This window comes from Aptenodytes patagonicus, chromosome 23 (assembly GCF_965638725.1).
Source record: "Aptenodytes patagonicus chromosome 23, bAptPat1.pri.cur, whole genome shotgun sequence".
Taxonomy (NCBI): Eukaryota; Metazoa; Chordata; class Aves; order Sphenisciformes; family Spheniscidae; genus Aptenodytes; species Aptenodytes patagonicus.
In genome coordinates, this window is record NC_134971.1 from 7,491,520 (window position 1) to 7,508,299 (window position 16,780).

Below are 16,780 nucleotides of genomic sequence, written 5' to 3' on the forward strand. Positions count from 1 at the left end.
CCCCCCCGCCCCCGGCAGTATGTTCCCGGCGTGAGCATTGCCAGAGGGCAGAAGGGGTCGGATACGGCCCCGACTGCATCGGGCTCCAGCATCTGTAATGAGCCATCGCTGAAGCTGGGGGCAGAGCAGCCTGCTGCTGTCTGGGCATTAATCAGAGGAAATGGGAAGATATTAAGGCAAGTGCTTTTTAGTGCCACATTTTGTTAGATCCCGGGAGCTGACTGCTGCCAGGAAGCTTTCCACTCCCTCCCGAAACGGCATGAGAAAGGCCTAATGGCTTTCATGGTGAAGACATCTGTTATTAGACCCCGCATGCTCGCTCCGGCGCTCGGGTTTTAAAGGAATTTCTAAGGAAGGGTCTGAGGGTCTCTATGCAGCCTCAGAGATACGAGTGACTCACGGGACATTCATCCTTCCCATCATGCGAGGATTATGCCCCCCTTGACTATCAGCTCTGCCCTTCTCCTGCACTGCATTTCTTGATGGTCCCCATACCTTCCTCCTGCCACAGCCCCATGATGCTGCTGCACGTTTGGCAGCTGCTGAAGACCTTGTCCCTCTGCTGCTGAAGCCATTACAGATCTTACCGAAGCCTGGCGTGGATTACTAACACTCTTCAGCAACCTTGAAAACCCTTCGGTGGCCACAGCATCTGTCACCGCAGATGCCAGCAGGAATGTTCCCGACAGGGTGCTGGAGACCCGCAGAGGTGGGATGAGCCTCGAAGGATGCGGGAGTCCCCATCTGCTCCCAGGTCCATCCTTGAAGGTTAGAGAGGAGCACACATGGAGAGGACCTGAAGGTGTCACCTGGCAAATGCTCTGGTCGCCGAGGAGGGGACAGCAAACAGAGAGCAAGAAATCTCATCTCCCACCCTTGTTCCTACTTTATGAACAAGGAAAGCAAAAGAAGCAGCCAAAATTATCCTTTTCTTTATCCAAAGTGGCTGACATTTGAGCGTTTTGCTTCAAAAAAGCCCGGCAACGGCCCTCAAACCCTGCTCTCCTCATTCAGGGAGCTGCTGCTACCTTTTGTGGGATCTTTGAACGCATTGCTTGCAAATTCTTGTACCTTTCTGGGAACAGGTGTATTTTCTTTTCTTATCACAAGCTGAAGGTTTTTTCTCCTATAATAGAAGCTGAAGGTTTCTCGTGTTCTGTTGCATTAACTGGACTACAGGGAGAGGAGAAAGTACGTTTAATGTTCCAGGTAGATGTCCAAGAAAAATCAAAAGAGTCCAATAAATGGAAACTCAAACAGCTCAGCTTGCCTCTTTCCGCTGTATAGCAATCAGGTTCAGCAAAGGTAAAGCAACTTATTTTGTTCCTCTTTTTAAAAACAGCTGTCTCGATCCAAGCAAAGCAGCCACAGGAATCCTTAATTGTCGGGTGCTGTCAGTAATGAACCCAGCCCCATAGCATGGGTTATTGCCTGCAGGAAGAAAACAAATATATGGAGGGAGCTTGCAGCCTGTCCCCCTTTCTGGCGTAATTCTGCCTGGTTTGGTTCATTTTTAGGGGCGATGGGTTCATTTAGAGCTGCTGATGAGCCAACACTGGTTTTGCAATCGTTGTCAGTGAGCGCAACCAGCTTGCTAAGAGCCTGGGCACCTTGTCACCAGCCAAAAATAGGGACACAAGTTGGGAATTAAACAGCTGGAGCTTCAGTAATTGGGTCTTAGGCAGGAGGTGGGACGTGGAAGAGAGGTGTTAGGCCAGCCTGGGGAGACATCAGCCCTCTGCAGACATCCAGAGTGAAACATATGGGTTACGTGCATCGCCCCGGGCCCCGGCTGGCACCTACTTAACCACACTGTCTTCTCCTTAAAGAGGAGGCTGTCACACCTGCCTGCTGCCTTGATGTGACATTGCCTCTTTTTTCCAGCAGGGAATCCTCTCCCAGCTTCTTTCTCACCTCTCCATGTGGGTTGTTTTTTTTTTTCCCCCCATCCTCCCTGGGGTTTTTAAGAGATAAGCAAGCAGATGCGAGAAGGAAATCAGTACGTCGCCTTCTTGATGCATTTCTAAGCGCAGCATTTCAAGGCTCAGGCACTAAAGAGACTCTGGGGATCTGTCAGAGGTACCTTCACCCTCATCATTAAACAGTCACTTTGCCTATAGCTCTTTCTAAGTCAAGTGTCCCACAACCTTTGAGGCCAAGTGATGCATGGTGGTTTGCGTATGGCTCAAGTTTAAGGCTTCGTGCTAATGGAGGACTGTGGGGCCAGAAGACTTCCATCTTGCTGAATTTCTCACTTGGAAATTAAATAAAACACTCTGGATCTGATAAATGCCACGGCCTCTCCATCACCAACAGAGGGACAGACACCATATTGCTGGCCTGCAGGCTGCCAGTTGTGTTAGGGATGCCTCGACAGGCATTTCTCCTCATCTTCCAACAGCCCCTCTCTTCCCATATACATTTATAAAGCAAGATGAAAATAGTTCTGTGATGTATTAGACCCCATGAATAATGCACTCGCAAAATGCCTCAGTGCAACCGAGCATGTTTCATCCCATCAATATGATAAATGCAGGTACAGTTGTTTTAATTGTCGAGATCATGTTATAGTGAAAACACATTTGTGCTTAGCCTGGGGGAACATTAATGTTGCCCTGATCTTGACAAACCAGTTCATTCACACACTGCCGTTTGGCTGCCTTTAGCCGAAGAGCTGGGAGCAGCCAGCATGGGTTGGGTCCAGCAAAGGGTGAAGGCATCTGCAGCTTAGGTCCCTGCTGTTTCAGCCACAAGTCTGCAAAGCAGAAACTAAAATTGAGAGCTGGGCACCGCCGTGTGCCCCAACCCATCCATAAGTTTATGGCTGATCCCAAACCTCAGGGAGATGCTCACAGCCGGTGTAATACATAACACTGAGTATAGGGTTTGTCTAGAAATACGGTTTAAACGTTGTCTATCATGCCACCTCAAAGATCACACATACAGCTTGGCTCTCCCCATTCCTGCTGGAGCAACACACGGGGGCTCACCTCCCTCTCCGCCCCCCATCCTGGCCGATTTGGTGGGCATCAGCCCTTCGGTTTGGACCCACAAAATCCCCGCAGGGCAAAGGGCCACGCTGGGTGCGTGGCAGGAGCGACGGCAGCTCTGCTTCCCACACGGCTTTGTTTTGGCATTTCGGCAGCTGAAACGGGGCGCAGGCCAGAGGCAGGAGTAAAATATCTCTGTAATAAACTGAAACATTTGGCTCTTTGAGCCAATGCCAGCTTTTATAACAATTTCCATCTTAAGCTGGCTCAATACATATTTAATGAAATCTTCTATAAAACCTTTAACAGCCCTCAATTCATTTCAAGTGGTAAATGAGTCAGCAGTTTAAAATGATGAGCAGGATTCAGACTCCGCTGTCGTTACTTAAGGAGAAGAAGTGATTCTTTTTTAATGCTTTTTCCTCTAAGTAACATTTCTTTTTCTTTTCTTTTTTTTTTTTTATTCTTTTTTCCTTCTTGTTGCTGGCGTGATGCTGTTCAATAGAGGCTAGGGCAGGCACAGAGGCGCGAATCCCCCAACACCGGTACCATCCCTCCAGTCCTTGCAGACAGACCTTGCCAGCCCAGACTGACCTATCTGACTGTCCCTTATCCAGTCTCTTGGTCAGCTCCAAATATGTGTTCATCTCTCCCTGCCTCAGTTGCCCCATTTGCTTCGTGCTACCAACCTCCTGCAAGGCATTTTTGAGAGCTCTGGAGGAGAGCCCAGCTATTAGTGCAGCCCGAATACCTATAGCACGGGATGTGAAAGCATTCGGGAGAGGGACATCGCATCCACCAAGCATGGCCCACCTGAGGAGCAATAACCTGCCCTGTTATTCCCATATTCCCTCAGTATCAGACAGCAAAATCCCCTGAAGAGTTCAAGTCGCAAAGAAAGGCAGATACCAGCTGTGTAATCACTGCTATATGGTACCTGCTCATTTGAATAATGAAATGGCATCTTTGTTAAAGGCGAGGAGACTTCCAAGTTGTCTTGTTCTGCAGCTCACCTACAAAAGCCAAGCAAGCTTTGCAAAACATTTCAATTCTCTTGATCACTGTAATTACTGGACGGGATCCAGCGCTGCTCTCTGGCTCGTGTGTGCCAGCAGGTTAGACAAAAGGGGTGTGGGCAAAGGCTTGAAAATAAAGTGAATCATGGCTCACTTTTTTTTTTTGAAGGCCTTTATTTTACATTATATTGATTTTTCTCTTATTCCAGCAGCTCACCACAATGCAAAGCAAGCACCTGCCAGCGTGGGGATGTCAGGACATTTTTGGTCAGGGTGAGCTGAGGTTGCAGATATATGTCACTGGCTGTAGCGTAACACGGAGCCAAGAATCTCCATAGGGAGAAAGTGCCCTTAAATATTGCTTTTAAGTTTCAGTGAGCGGGTGATGATGGTGGCACACAGCCTAATGTGGTCCTCTGGACCACAGTCATCTGCCGGCTCTGCCATAGGCCACGTGGCCGGGGTTCACTCACCTAAAGCAATTTGATGGCAGGTTTTCTAGCACCCCCATGGCTACAGCCATTCAGCATTTCCAATTAACTTTTGCATTTAAATGGCCTGCATTCTGCTGAATTCTTATCAGATGCACGATGGGTGGCCGTCCCTTCTAGTTTTATTCTGGCGCTGCTGGGAAGCGGCAGCCCCGGTAGTAGCTTTCTGGGCAGTTTTGTGCAAGGTCTATGGTTGGGGGGGTTATATAGGGAGGTGAAGTGGGCAAATTAAGTATGGCTTGGGGAAGCTGAACTGAGGAGACAGCTTGGACCTTGGTATCTGCTTATCCTAAGTGCCAGGTGAGGTATGGATCTGTCTGGTGTACGCTTGGGTACACCAAGTGTACCCAAGGAGCTGCACTCCTTGGGTACCGCTCAAGTTTTGAGTGGTCATGGTATGGTACAGCCAAGAAAAAATAAATCCACTCGCTGCACTTAAGTGCTTGAAGTATTTTCTTCCAGGTATACCCCAAATGAGAGATATTTCTAGCCAAGATGAGGAGGCATTCCTGTTAATGTGCTAGACCCAGGTGAGTTTGCCTCTGAAACCCACTGTACGCTTTTAATAACCGCTATTGAAAAAGGCTGAACTGGTCCTGGAACAGCTGCTAAAAAGAGCAACTTCATTGTCCTTGAAAAGGGAGGGCAATCTCGGGAGAGGGAAGGAGTAGAGCAGGGCTCCTTCAGCCTACCTAAGCAAAGACGGAGAGGGGACCTGGCTGCTCTCGATAAATATGTCAGAGAAGAAAACACAAGGGGAGGAAATAATGGCTTAAGTTAAAGGCCATCATTGAACAACGGCTACATTTAGGCTGGGAGACAAAAGAAAGATCCTAACCAACGAAGCAATTTGGTTCAGAACAAGCCAAACTCCTTTGAAGATTAAACTTGATTAGCTGGTGAATGGGATGACGTGAGGCCAGACCTAACCCCGCAGCCAGGATGGTGGTGGCTGCAGATAGCTCTTGATCAAGGGCAAGCGCTGGGAGACGACCAGGAGTCATAGGAGCCCACAAAATGGGTTGCAAAGTACCCCAAGGAGCAAAACAGGGGAACAACCCAAAATACAACGGGAACTCTTTCAATCCAGATTGACTTGTTTTTAAAAGCTAAATTTTTAGCAGATGTTTCATGAGTGCATGCTTCTAATGAGAGCTGAAGATGCTAAATGCAGGGGCTGTGCTTTAAATTGTTAATCCCACTCCAAATCTATCAGCAAGGAATGTATCTGCCAAAACCAGTTGACTCCCAGCTGATCCCATCCATCTTTCATGCAACTCCAGTGAAGGTAGCCTTGGTGGCCACTGTGCCGGGATGGGACCTGTCACTTCTTCTTAGCCTGCGGGAGAGCCGGTGAGGAGTTTGTTAAACAAAACCCATCGCAAGCTGTTATCTTCTACACACATCACCCAGATTAAATGGCACTTAATGGAATAATGAACCACGGGGAGAAACATACAAGGAAACGTCATTAAATCTTGTTAAAAATGAATAAAATTCTGAATCAATTCCCATTAGTGAATGCACTGATATTTCACATATCTTTAGGAGTTTTATTATGCATTCATGCATCATCTGATCTAATGATGGCTATTTTCCCCCAAACTCCTTTCTTCCTAATAAAAATGAGCAGGACAAAGGATCCAGTACCTTACTCTCTCATGCTTTTTATTTTTTTTTTAAGCATTATATAAAATATTTAAGCAATGTCTTTTGCTTCTCGTGGTCATGCCCTTATTGTGTCAAGTCAAATTAGTTAAGTATACAAATGAGAGTAAACAAAGGTGACAGATAAATGAAACACATGGTTATCAAACTGTCAGAGGCCCCTGTGGATGGTCCATCCATAGGTTCCTCGATGGGCTCCTCATATGCAACCCTGGGAGAAGTTGAGAGGAAGAAGCTCCAAGCTCCAAACAAACAAGTTTCTCAAAGGACCAGATGTGTTTGCCTCCCCCCCGCTTCTTTTCCTCTCTCCCCATATTGCACACTTTCCCCTCTCATTTAAACACCAAGTGTACACTAAGCAGAGCCAAGCAAACAGTGGAAAACAGATTTCCTTGAATATTCATATTTAATAATATTTGGAAAACACCAGCATGCAGAAGTTCCTGCAAGGTGGGCCTCATGCTAAGAGCTGGAAGAGCACGGCGCAGCCACAATATGAGCTTTGAGTGTGTTTAGCATCTCCCAGGCAAGATGCAAAAGCTGGATGAGATAAGCCAGCAGAAACCTGGAAGAATTTGGACTGCAAATTCATTGGTGTAAGGACCAGATATACAACTTTGTGCAGTGCCCTGCACTTTTGCACTGCGAGCTTAGCAAAGATCTTTAATTGCCTTAAATCCAAAGTCTACAAGAAGTTTTAATGCATATTTTTTCCCCCATTTGTAGCCCCAGTTGTGGGACATGACCATCTTCTGCAAGGTATTGGACAAGCTCATAACAAAAGGTGGCCTTTTAAAAAAAAAACCCGGTAAGTGGATATACACAGACAGATGGAAGAGCAAAAAGTAGCAAGGAGACAATATTGGTCAGCATGTTAAACAGGAGTCAAGGCATGATAGACAGTGAGACACCAGCTGCTTAGCTGTTGTCAGGATTTTAATAATAATAACAGGCTTGTTTTGCATAAACTAGCTGTGTGCATAATTCATAGATGTAATAAGCTGATCATTAGAAGAAGTCTCAGCTCACCTCCTAGCTGCATGTGGTCGGACCGAGGTATTCGGTCTGGATCACGGCAGAGGATAGCCATTAGGGAGGCATATGAAAGAGGATAATTTATTCTCATTCGAAAGACAACTTCAGCTTGACCCTTTCGTGTTCACTCACCTTGAACAGAGCCAGTCGAGCTTTGCTGGCGTGAATTCTCCCCGAAAGCAAACTTTTCCTTCAAATCTTTCCCTCGATTGCAAAATTCCCAGTTTGATTTGGGCCGGTTAGGTTTTAGCAGACGTGCCTTGTTGCTTTGAATCCAAGCTTGGCTTAGTTTATAACCGGCCGCAGCCCAAATTGCAAATGAAGGGTCCCAGCTTTGCAAAATCCAAGTGCCGCACTTGAAACGGTGGACAAGGCAGCTGCGATAATTGCTGGTCTATCGGCAGCCGCACTGGGAGAAGCTTTGGAGAGACAAGGGATCTTTAGCAAAGGCGTGACAAGAGCTGAACGTAAATTAGAAATGTTCAGATACAAATTAAACAGCAAGGGTAATTAAGCCCTGGCTCGGCTAACTGAAGAAGGCGGTGAAGTCTTCACTACCTCAAGGTGCTGAATCAAGGCACTGAGTTTTCCTAAAAGTTGCTTTTCTGGGTAGTTTATTAGACTCAGAGCAGCACTCAACAGAGGAAAACCTTTTGGAAGTCAAACTAGATTATTTTGTTTCCTTCTGGCCTTAAAACTGTGACTTTCTGACTTCTTCGTTGCATATTCATGGTGCAGAAACATCAAAAGGCCACGGCTGGGTCAGCAGGAATTGTGCGACTGTGAATTGTAGATCCCATGATCGCATTTTCGACTTGAATTGATCCTCAGACCGTGAAGAAATTTGCAAATATTTTCAAATGAGGAATATGGCGGGGACTTTTTCAATCTGTTTGCAGGCAATCTGCAAACAGAAAACCTTGGCAACGTTGGCTGAATACGTAATTAATGCTGTGATTTATTTGCCCAGCTATAATTTCTCCCGGCCTCCCTACTCCACGCTAAACAATTTGGGAAAGACTTGTTTGCCTCATGCTTCATTTTGCTGGTACTGCTCCCTCTAATCCTGTGGTCTGAGATACCCATGCATGGAAAGGACATCATTTTCCAGGAGAAATAAAAGGGGGAAATGGTTTGCTTTCCTGGTGGATATGGGCAGAGAGGGCAGCCTGTTCTCCTGATGGGACTTTTAGTGTATTCCCCTTTTCCCCTGTTACGGACAGTGGATAAACTTGCTCAACACCTTGGAGTGGCAGAAGATGCAAATCGATCCGTATGTCATGTGGATGGAGCAGGTATTTCTAGCAGTGCATGAATATAGCGGTATTTGCATCACAGATGAGCTTCCAAGCTATGTTCTCCTCCAGCACTTCAGCATCTGCCTGAAAGCCTACAGAAACACCGACATTTAAACCACTAAACCCCCAAACCCCTTTTCTCCTTAGTTTTTGGGTTCAGATAGGGAGGATAGGTGCTCAGCAACTCAAGAACAGCAAGGACGAGGCACATTGGGGAAATAAGGACAGATCTGCCTCTTTCCCAAAATATTTGGAGGAAACCAACGCATGCCTGAAGATCTGAGCAGGACTTTTTGTTTTCCATCCAGTCAATGCTGCCTGCATCGTCCCAAGATTATTCTCACAAAGCCTTTAGTCTATTGGAGGGTTTGCAGCTCGGTGTCTGCATTTCTGGCCCATCTCTCCTTCCCTGGGTATGTCCCTGAGAAAACTGGGACCAATCTCATAACGTCTGGCTGGAGCTGCTTGAAGAAAAGTGAACTTTTATCATTCTTCAGTGGAAAAAACACATTTCGGAAGAAAGGGAAGGAGGGAGAAAGGAGAAGAGCCTTTTTTTTCCCCAGCCGCTGCTTCTTCCTGGTGGAGCTGGACTATGATTGATAGAAAGAGATCCAGTCTTGATATTAAGACATCAAGTAATGGAGAGCTTACCACAGCTCCTGATAAGACTTTACTTAACCAGTCATTTAATGCACGTGTATCCATTCTTCTTCTACCTTAAAATGGGGACAGTTATAGTTCCTATTTCTTGCAGAGCTGTTGTGAGCCTGAAGTTATGAAGGTCTGTAAAACATCTCAGAGCCATTAGAGTATTTTGCTTTTCTACCACCGGAAAGCGTCTTGCTCTCTATAGCACAGCAAATGGTGGTGTCTCCAAAGCATCCCTTGTATTTAGGTGAAAACAAAGGTGTCCAGCCACCGAGGGGCTACCAGGAGCCAGGGCAGCCAGCACAGCCAAGCCAACATATGCCGGCTGGCATGCCATGCTTTTACATAATATTCCAGAAACCTTTCATTTTGCACAGGCCTTTTCATGAGACAATCCCAAATTGCTTAATTTCTGGGTTTTCAGAGTGAAAACGGGCTCTTCGCAGCTGCAGACACAGTGGGGTCCTCTCCTGGGACGTCACCGATGCCATGGGTTTTCAATGGACCATCTGAGGCAGAAAGTCATCTCCAGCTTCATTTTACAGCCTGGGAAACTGCAGTGAGGAGACAAGTGCTCTCCCATCACGGCTCCATCCCCATCACGGCCCCATCTTTGTTGAACATGTAACTAAAATAAGCCGATCTAGGTAACGTAAATCCCTGTGATGAAGCTCAGTCTGTAACAAAAAAACAGCAGGTGGACCCAAAATTCTGCACACACCCCCCAAAATACAACTGTTTGATAGCAAAATAAATCTGCTAGGGCTTGTTAGCTGCTCAAAAGTTTGCGGGGGAAATCCTGGGGTGATGCAATCTGTCTGTCAAATGAGAGCGAAAAGGAATAAATGTCCTGAGAGCGAAAACTATTACCCTTTCAGAAAGTGATACCAGAGCTGTGATTTACTCCATGCGTGGGTGCTGAGCCCCAGCAGCTGGGACGGAGGTGAGGTAATCCTGAGAAATACCTTTAAAAAAAAAAAAAAATCCCAATAAAGCACCATCTCCGCTTTGGAGCTATCGCTCCGTAATCGTGGGATGCTGGCGATCTTTCACGAACAGCATTTGCTGCTCCGCAGCGGGAGATATTCATAAAGAGAGAGAAAAGAAGGTGAAATATCCCTAAGACCCCCAGGCTGCATCCTCCTGATGCTGGGGAATGATCTTCTTGGGTTTTGCTTCACTGGGACCAAAGTGGGTGTTTCAAAGCACAACACTCCTCAGCCAAGTTTCCAAGGGGCCGATGGACATCAGTGACCCTGGAGGCGTCGCTTCAGCCCGCAGTGCCTCAGTTTCCCTCTTTGAAAACGCAGATTTTTTTATTAATTTTTTTTTTTTTTTTTAGCTTTTAAAAAATTGCTCATTTTTTAGGACTGGTGAACACGGGGGAGTGGAAAACAGACGGGTGGGTGGCACGGGCAGGGTATTGCAGGGTGCAGCTTGGAGCTCAGCCAGTGGCAAGCCCCCTCTCTCCCCTGCCCTAGCAGCTTGCCGTGTATTCACTGTATGTTCAATTATGCATCATTTCCTGTTCTCATTAAAGACCTTCAAACAGCCTCGAAAATATCCTCATTCAGGGCTTATTTTGTCCTCGTTAAATTTTTATCTCAGCTAAAGGAGGAAGATAATGGCGTTAAACCCTACGCAGAAGCACGTGAATGAGCAACGGGAAAGACCTCAGGAGCCGTTGTCTGTCCGCCCACCCCGGCCGTGCAGAGACCCCTCTTTGTCTTCATGGCAAAACCATGATGGTTTTAACCCATTTGGAAAGCCAAGATGCACCTTTCACGTTGCTGCATGAAAACAGCGTTTCCAAGCCATAGCCCAGCACCTCTGTTCATTAAAACTCTTGGGGAGGACTTTAATGGGGAAACGGATTTTTTCATTATTTAGGTTTTTTATTATCCCCATCGCCCTTTGAGCCTTTTTTCCCTCCTGGCTGCTCTCTTTTGCTTGCAATCTCTGCACTTTTGGGGCTCAAGTGAACCAATCAGCGGCTGTGAGTCAGCTTGGGCCGTTTGGAGACTCTTAGCTCATCTCCTGGGGGTGGTTGGGCTCTGCCACGGGCTGCCCTTCCCCTCTCTGCTCCTGCTCCCCAAATCCTCCCTCTGGGGAGAGGCAAGTGAAGAGGAACCGTAATGACTTTGTGATTGATCAGCCTGGAAAACCAAAGGAAAAGATGGAAAATGTGCTTTCGGGATGCATTTCAACCCCAAATACATCAAGAAAATTTCCCTGGTCCCCTCCATCCTTGCTCTGCTCTGTGCCTTTTCCTTGCACTCTTTATCACCTCTGCTCCTTAAAAAAAAGATTGAGGCTCCCTATCACTAAATTCATAACTATTTTCCTGCAATTTCCCCCAAGGGAAGGTTATTAGCAGCAACTTAGTGTCTGATGGATGGCTCTGTTGCTAAGGCTCTGTTTTGCATCAAGGCTTCTGAAGATACATCATTTAAATTCACGTGGGCAGGCGTGTATTAAGTAAACTCCAAGAAAAATATTTATTACAGCGGGGAAATTGGACTGCAGCTTTGTACGTACATGTATTTATAGTGATTTAATAATCAATTATTGCATTGGCAGTCAATACACGCCTTATTAAATCTTTGCAGGAAGTCGTCTCGAGAACTTTCACTTAAAAAGGTGATTTTAATTCTCTTCTGTAATTGTTCTTTTGTTTCTCTGTTTGCTGCTCATGAGCCGTACCATCTAGGTACGACGTACCCTAGATGGACTGTGGCGAGGAGGTTTGTGGTTGTGTGTTAATGGAGTCGTGAATTGATTTTATTTTCTGGTCTTTATTCACTTCCCTCCCCACTCCCCCAAACTTTTTTTTTTCCTCTCTCGTAAGGGATAATTCATTTCATGATTGCAAATAGATCACTGTAAACTCAGCGTAATGGAGCAGTAATTACCTAAGAAGTGATGGATTTGGGTGGATTTTGTAGGCTAAACGATCTGAGATGTACTGTACAGAGTAGGAGCAACTATTTTGAAGCTGATCAATGAAATGCTGCAAGTTTTCTGCTTATTCCTCTTACAACCAGCTGCAAGTTTAACCTTTAAGGGGGAGTCGAAGCTCCCCAGGTCTCCCCCACAGTGCATTTTATTAACACCTTTGGAAACGGAGACATCTGAGAGAGTAACTCAGCAAACATTGCACTTTATAGTGCCAGAGTATCTGCAAACTCATCGTTTCCAGGACATCATTTAACCCGTTATTCATTAGTCAGGTCCCTCTTTCCCAGGCAGGTAAGGGCCATCTTGGCAAGGCAAGGGTCATATCTTGCCCTCCCGGATTTGGGCATCGCTTAGGTTGTAAACATGGCACAAAAGTGCCTTTTTTGGGAGCAGTTTGCAAACTTTTGGTGTGGTTGGATTCCTGTGTTGTTGCAGGGATGCAGCTGTGTACAGCATCCCTGTGCACCCCGGGGCAGAGGAAAGCAGGCCTGTGACCCCCAAAATTCAGGGATGCAGAGTCAGGCCCTCTGGCAAATGATTGCTCTTAGGACAAGCCACTGGTGGGAGCTGTGGTCCCACACAACCCCCAGCAGACCGTCCACTCTGTGTCCAAGGGCAGAAATGGTCCTGCATCCCTGCGGGCTCTGTCTGAGCTTTCACCTACCTTATTATGGGTTTGGCAATGTCTTTCCCGTTGCTCCTGGCAGGCCTCTCCTTGCATCCATAGCCGGGCTTTCTGGGAGGAGAAATGGAGGAGCATGGGGACGCCAGGTGGATGGAGAGGTCCCCTTTGCCCTTCCCACCACGATGGAGATGCCCATGGCACCAAGGGGGAGCACTTTCCTATTTGGCCCTGGAATAAAGACAAAGTTTTCTACTTCTGTATGGTTGTTTGGGAGATGGAGGGAGATGCAAGACACAGCCAAGGCTGGGAACAGATCTTCACCTGCTTCTAGGATGGAGGCAGCTTTCAGGAGCGTCTCTGAAAGACTCTAGCAAACCATCTCCTTTGTAGTAAAGCACCAACCATTCTCCTCCTCTCCTCTTCCAGCATTTCATTCCAGAAATGCATCTTTCTTATTGCTTCTCCTCTTGGGGAACTGGCTCGTTGTCTGAAATAACTGCTTTTCATGGGTGCATTTTGGGGGCTCATGGCTCACTTACTGCCCACACGCACGTCGGCTGTCACAGCTTAGGGATGCAGCAGAAGAAACCTGCTGGAATGAGTCGCAAGAGAGGGCGAAAGACACAGCGCTGAGTTCAGGATGCCTCCGCTTCCAGACCAGTGCATCCAAATCACAGCTGAACAAAGAGCTTCACATTGTTTGTTCAAACCTTACTGACTGGCCTTGAGGAGAAAATGATATCTTATTAAGGACTCTAATAATGTTCCAGATCATCCTCCGTACAGAGCAGATCTGAAGGATTAGCAAAACAAATGAAGTAATGACTTTTCTGTGAAATTAAAATTTTGTAAGATAATCCAAAGAGGAAATAGAAATTTTATTTCAATTATGCATTAAACTTTCTCAGCTCATTTTGGGTCAGGGTTTTAACTCCAGGGGAAATTTATAACAGCGTTGGGCCAGAATAGGCTCAAACCCTGCAGCCTGCTCCCGGATCATGTCGTCACACTGATGCACTCCTGCACACCGTCCGGCGTGCTTGCAACTATGCATGACAGCCCCTAAACCTGTCTTTTCCCAATTAAAATCCAGGCTGCAAAGTGTGAGCATGCTGCACGGGTGAGATATTTTGTCCTATGTAATAACTGCATGAATAATTGAAATTCCTTGCATTGCTCATAGCTGAGGAGTCCTGGACAGATAAGCAGTTAACAGATGGATTATGCTTTTTCCTTACTGCGTCAGAGACCAGATCAGCGTCAGGAAGGTCTTGGGCTTAAATTGGGACAGGGGTTTATTTCTGATTTGATTTTGGAAGGTTCCACCTTGTGCTTGATCTAGCTGAGCTCATGGCGATGCTATCAGCCCAAAATGTGTTACTGGGGAGAAAACCATCCTGGCAGGTGCATTTCATGTTTTAAACAAGATTTAATTTATTTTGTTAAAACAGAATTCAATAAACACCTTTGCTTTTCCCCGTAAGGAACAGAGGAATGCATCACACCATGGCAGCCCTGAGGAGCTGTAGGTATGAGCAGGGCAAGTCTCTACCACCACAAGGAATTGTTTTTCCAGAGCTCCATCACAGAGGCACTGGGATGCTGCTCTAAAATGGGGATGAAGTGAGTTTCTGGAGCCGCCCTGAGGCAACAGTTGTGACAAAGCCACACTCGCTGTCACCGAAAGGTTAATCGCCATGAAAGATTTGACCAGGGAGAAACCTTCAGCGGAGATTTTATTCCACATCCTAGTAGCTCTTAGGATCTATTAAAGTCTAGGAAGGAAAATAAATAAATAAATAAAAATAGGGTAATTCATTAGCAGCCATAATGTAGTGTGTGTCACATCTGGTTAGGCACTGCAGTACGTATCGTATGCCTCAAAAGCAAGGAAATGAGAGGTTAACGCATTTCCTTGGTTTTGTGAGCTGTCTACAGACCGCGCTCTTATCTTAATTGATACAGCATCAGCCTTTCTCTGCACGCCTCCGACAACAAGCCCGGCTTTTTGTCCTCTCGAGTTATTAAAGACTCCACTCTGGATGATAGAAAGAACAGACGGGCTTGCTGAGGATGTAGTTGTCTAGGTGCAAAGCCCAAAACCTCCTTTTTTCCAGCTTCGCAGGGCACAGGAGACATTTAACTCTTCTTCCAGTATTTGAACGCTTTGCTTTTGGACTCTGGAGCAGAGGGTAGGATCCAACCCCATCCCCACCCTGTGTGTTGAGGAAAAAAAATCACAAAATCGGCCAGTTTCCCATCCCAGATGGGAACATGTCCTGGCCATCTGGAAGCAGGTGGCTGTGGGCAGGTAGCATATGAAGCTCACAAAATGTTTCTGTGAAATATCATGGTTTCAGCACTTTTTTCCCCACCCTGGAGAGAAAAAAACCCCCACACAACCAGTATCACTGGGACGTACCCGATGAGCTGAGGTTCACACCCCGCTGGTCACAGCCCCAGCAGGTCACACACACATCTGGCTGTGGGAAGAGGATGAAGAGGGGATGGTGCCCTTCATTTGAAGCCTCCATCAGGATATGATGGTGAGGGACCAGCCTTTCCATTGGGGCTGAATACAGGCTTTTTGCACCTTAATTTAACCACTGGTTCCCAAAATACCATATACAGGCTATGTCCACCTCCTCCACGAGGTACAGCAAAGTCCCTCAGGACAAGTGTTGAGATCATTCCTCACCAAATATTTGGGTTTCCAGCACTTTAGCCACCAATACCAGCTTTCTCCCAAGACTCTCCACACCTCCAAGAATAAAATAACTTCCTTCTTTATTTGTATTTATTCTTTAGATACTGCCAGCGGGGTGGCGAGGATTTGGGACCCAAATCCTCGGTAAGTAAGGCGGTGTTTATTTTGTTTCTCTGCTTTTCTCCACCAAAGGGCATTTTCTAGCCTGTGGATTGACGGCTCTGTCGCCTGCATGGCACCATAACCGGGTTTGCAGAAAAAGGAGACCAACAGCTTGGTAATGATAGAAAAGCAAATAAATAAAAGTCTGGGTCTGCGTGCTGATAAATCTCTTAGAACGGACTCTGATTTAGAGAGGAGGGGGGAAAAAAGGGGGAAAAAAGAAAAAAAAAGCCTCTTTTTCAACAATATATCCTGAAAAGCACAGCTGCAAATCACCGGGGGCACAGCCATGTCCCCTCTCTGCCACGATGGAAAGAGGAGCCGGAGCCCCAAATTATTTGCGGCTTTGGGAGGACACATCCTACCCATGTACATGGGAGGACGTAAAGGGAATTTCTCCCTGACTTGGCTCAGATCCGGATTTGGTGACACTTGGGAGTCAACATGTGGCAGAGAGCACATGGTGAAGATGCTGAGTTAGGGAGGAGAATGGCGGCGCTTCTCTTATTCAGCATCCAGATCCCATAGGATCCCTCACAAGCAGCTGTGGGTTTGATGCCTTGGGCCATCGGGCAAGTCAGAATATATATAAGAATGAAAAAAAATACACGTAGGATTTAAAAAAAATAAAATAGAAGGGTTTCCATCAGCCGTGATATGAGCTCTCGCATCTCAGTGTGGGACGTCAGTGTGGCAGCTCCGGGGACAAGCCCTGATGGGGAACGGCATTAGCAGCTTTTACCGGAACTACATCCCAAAATAGTCTCATTACTCCTCGATACGCCGTGTCAGCACCCGGCAGTGAAAATAGTCCGCACTGATGCCTTCAGACTTCAGCAGAGCCATAATGGGAAACAAATTGCGTGAGACTCCCAGGCGATGGAGTGATGGCAATCTGCATTTGTGCTCTCAAGCGAGCCGGGCTTCAGACGGGAATTCGATAAATACCAGTAGAGTTAATTCTCTGAGTGTGGAGCATCTCTTTGGTGACGGACAAGATTGACAGCTGTCAATGGAGCTGACAGCTTGCCATGCTTCATGCCGGGCAGAAATGGAGATGGAGAAGGGGAGCCGATGGATCTTGCGAGTCTAGAGGACCAAAAATCAGTGTACAGGACAGCCACTCCTGGAGCAGCCCAGGAATGGAAGCAATTCCCTATGGATATTTATATGCCGGGAGGT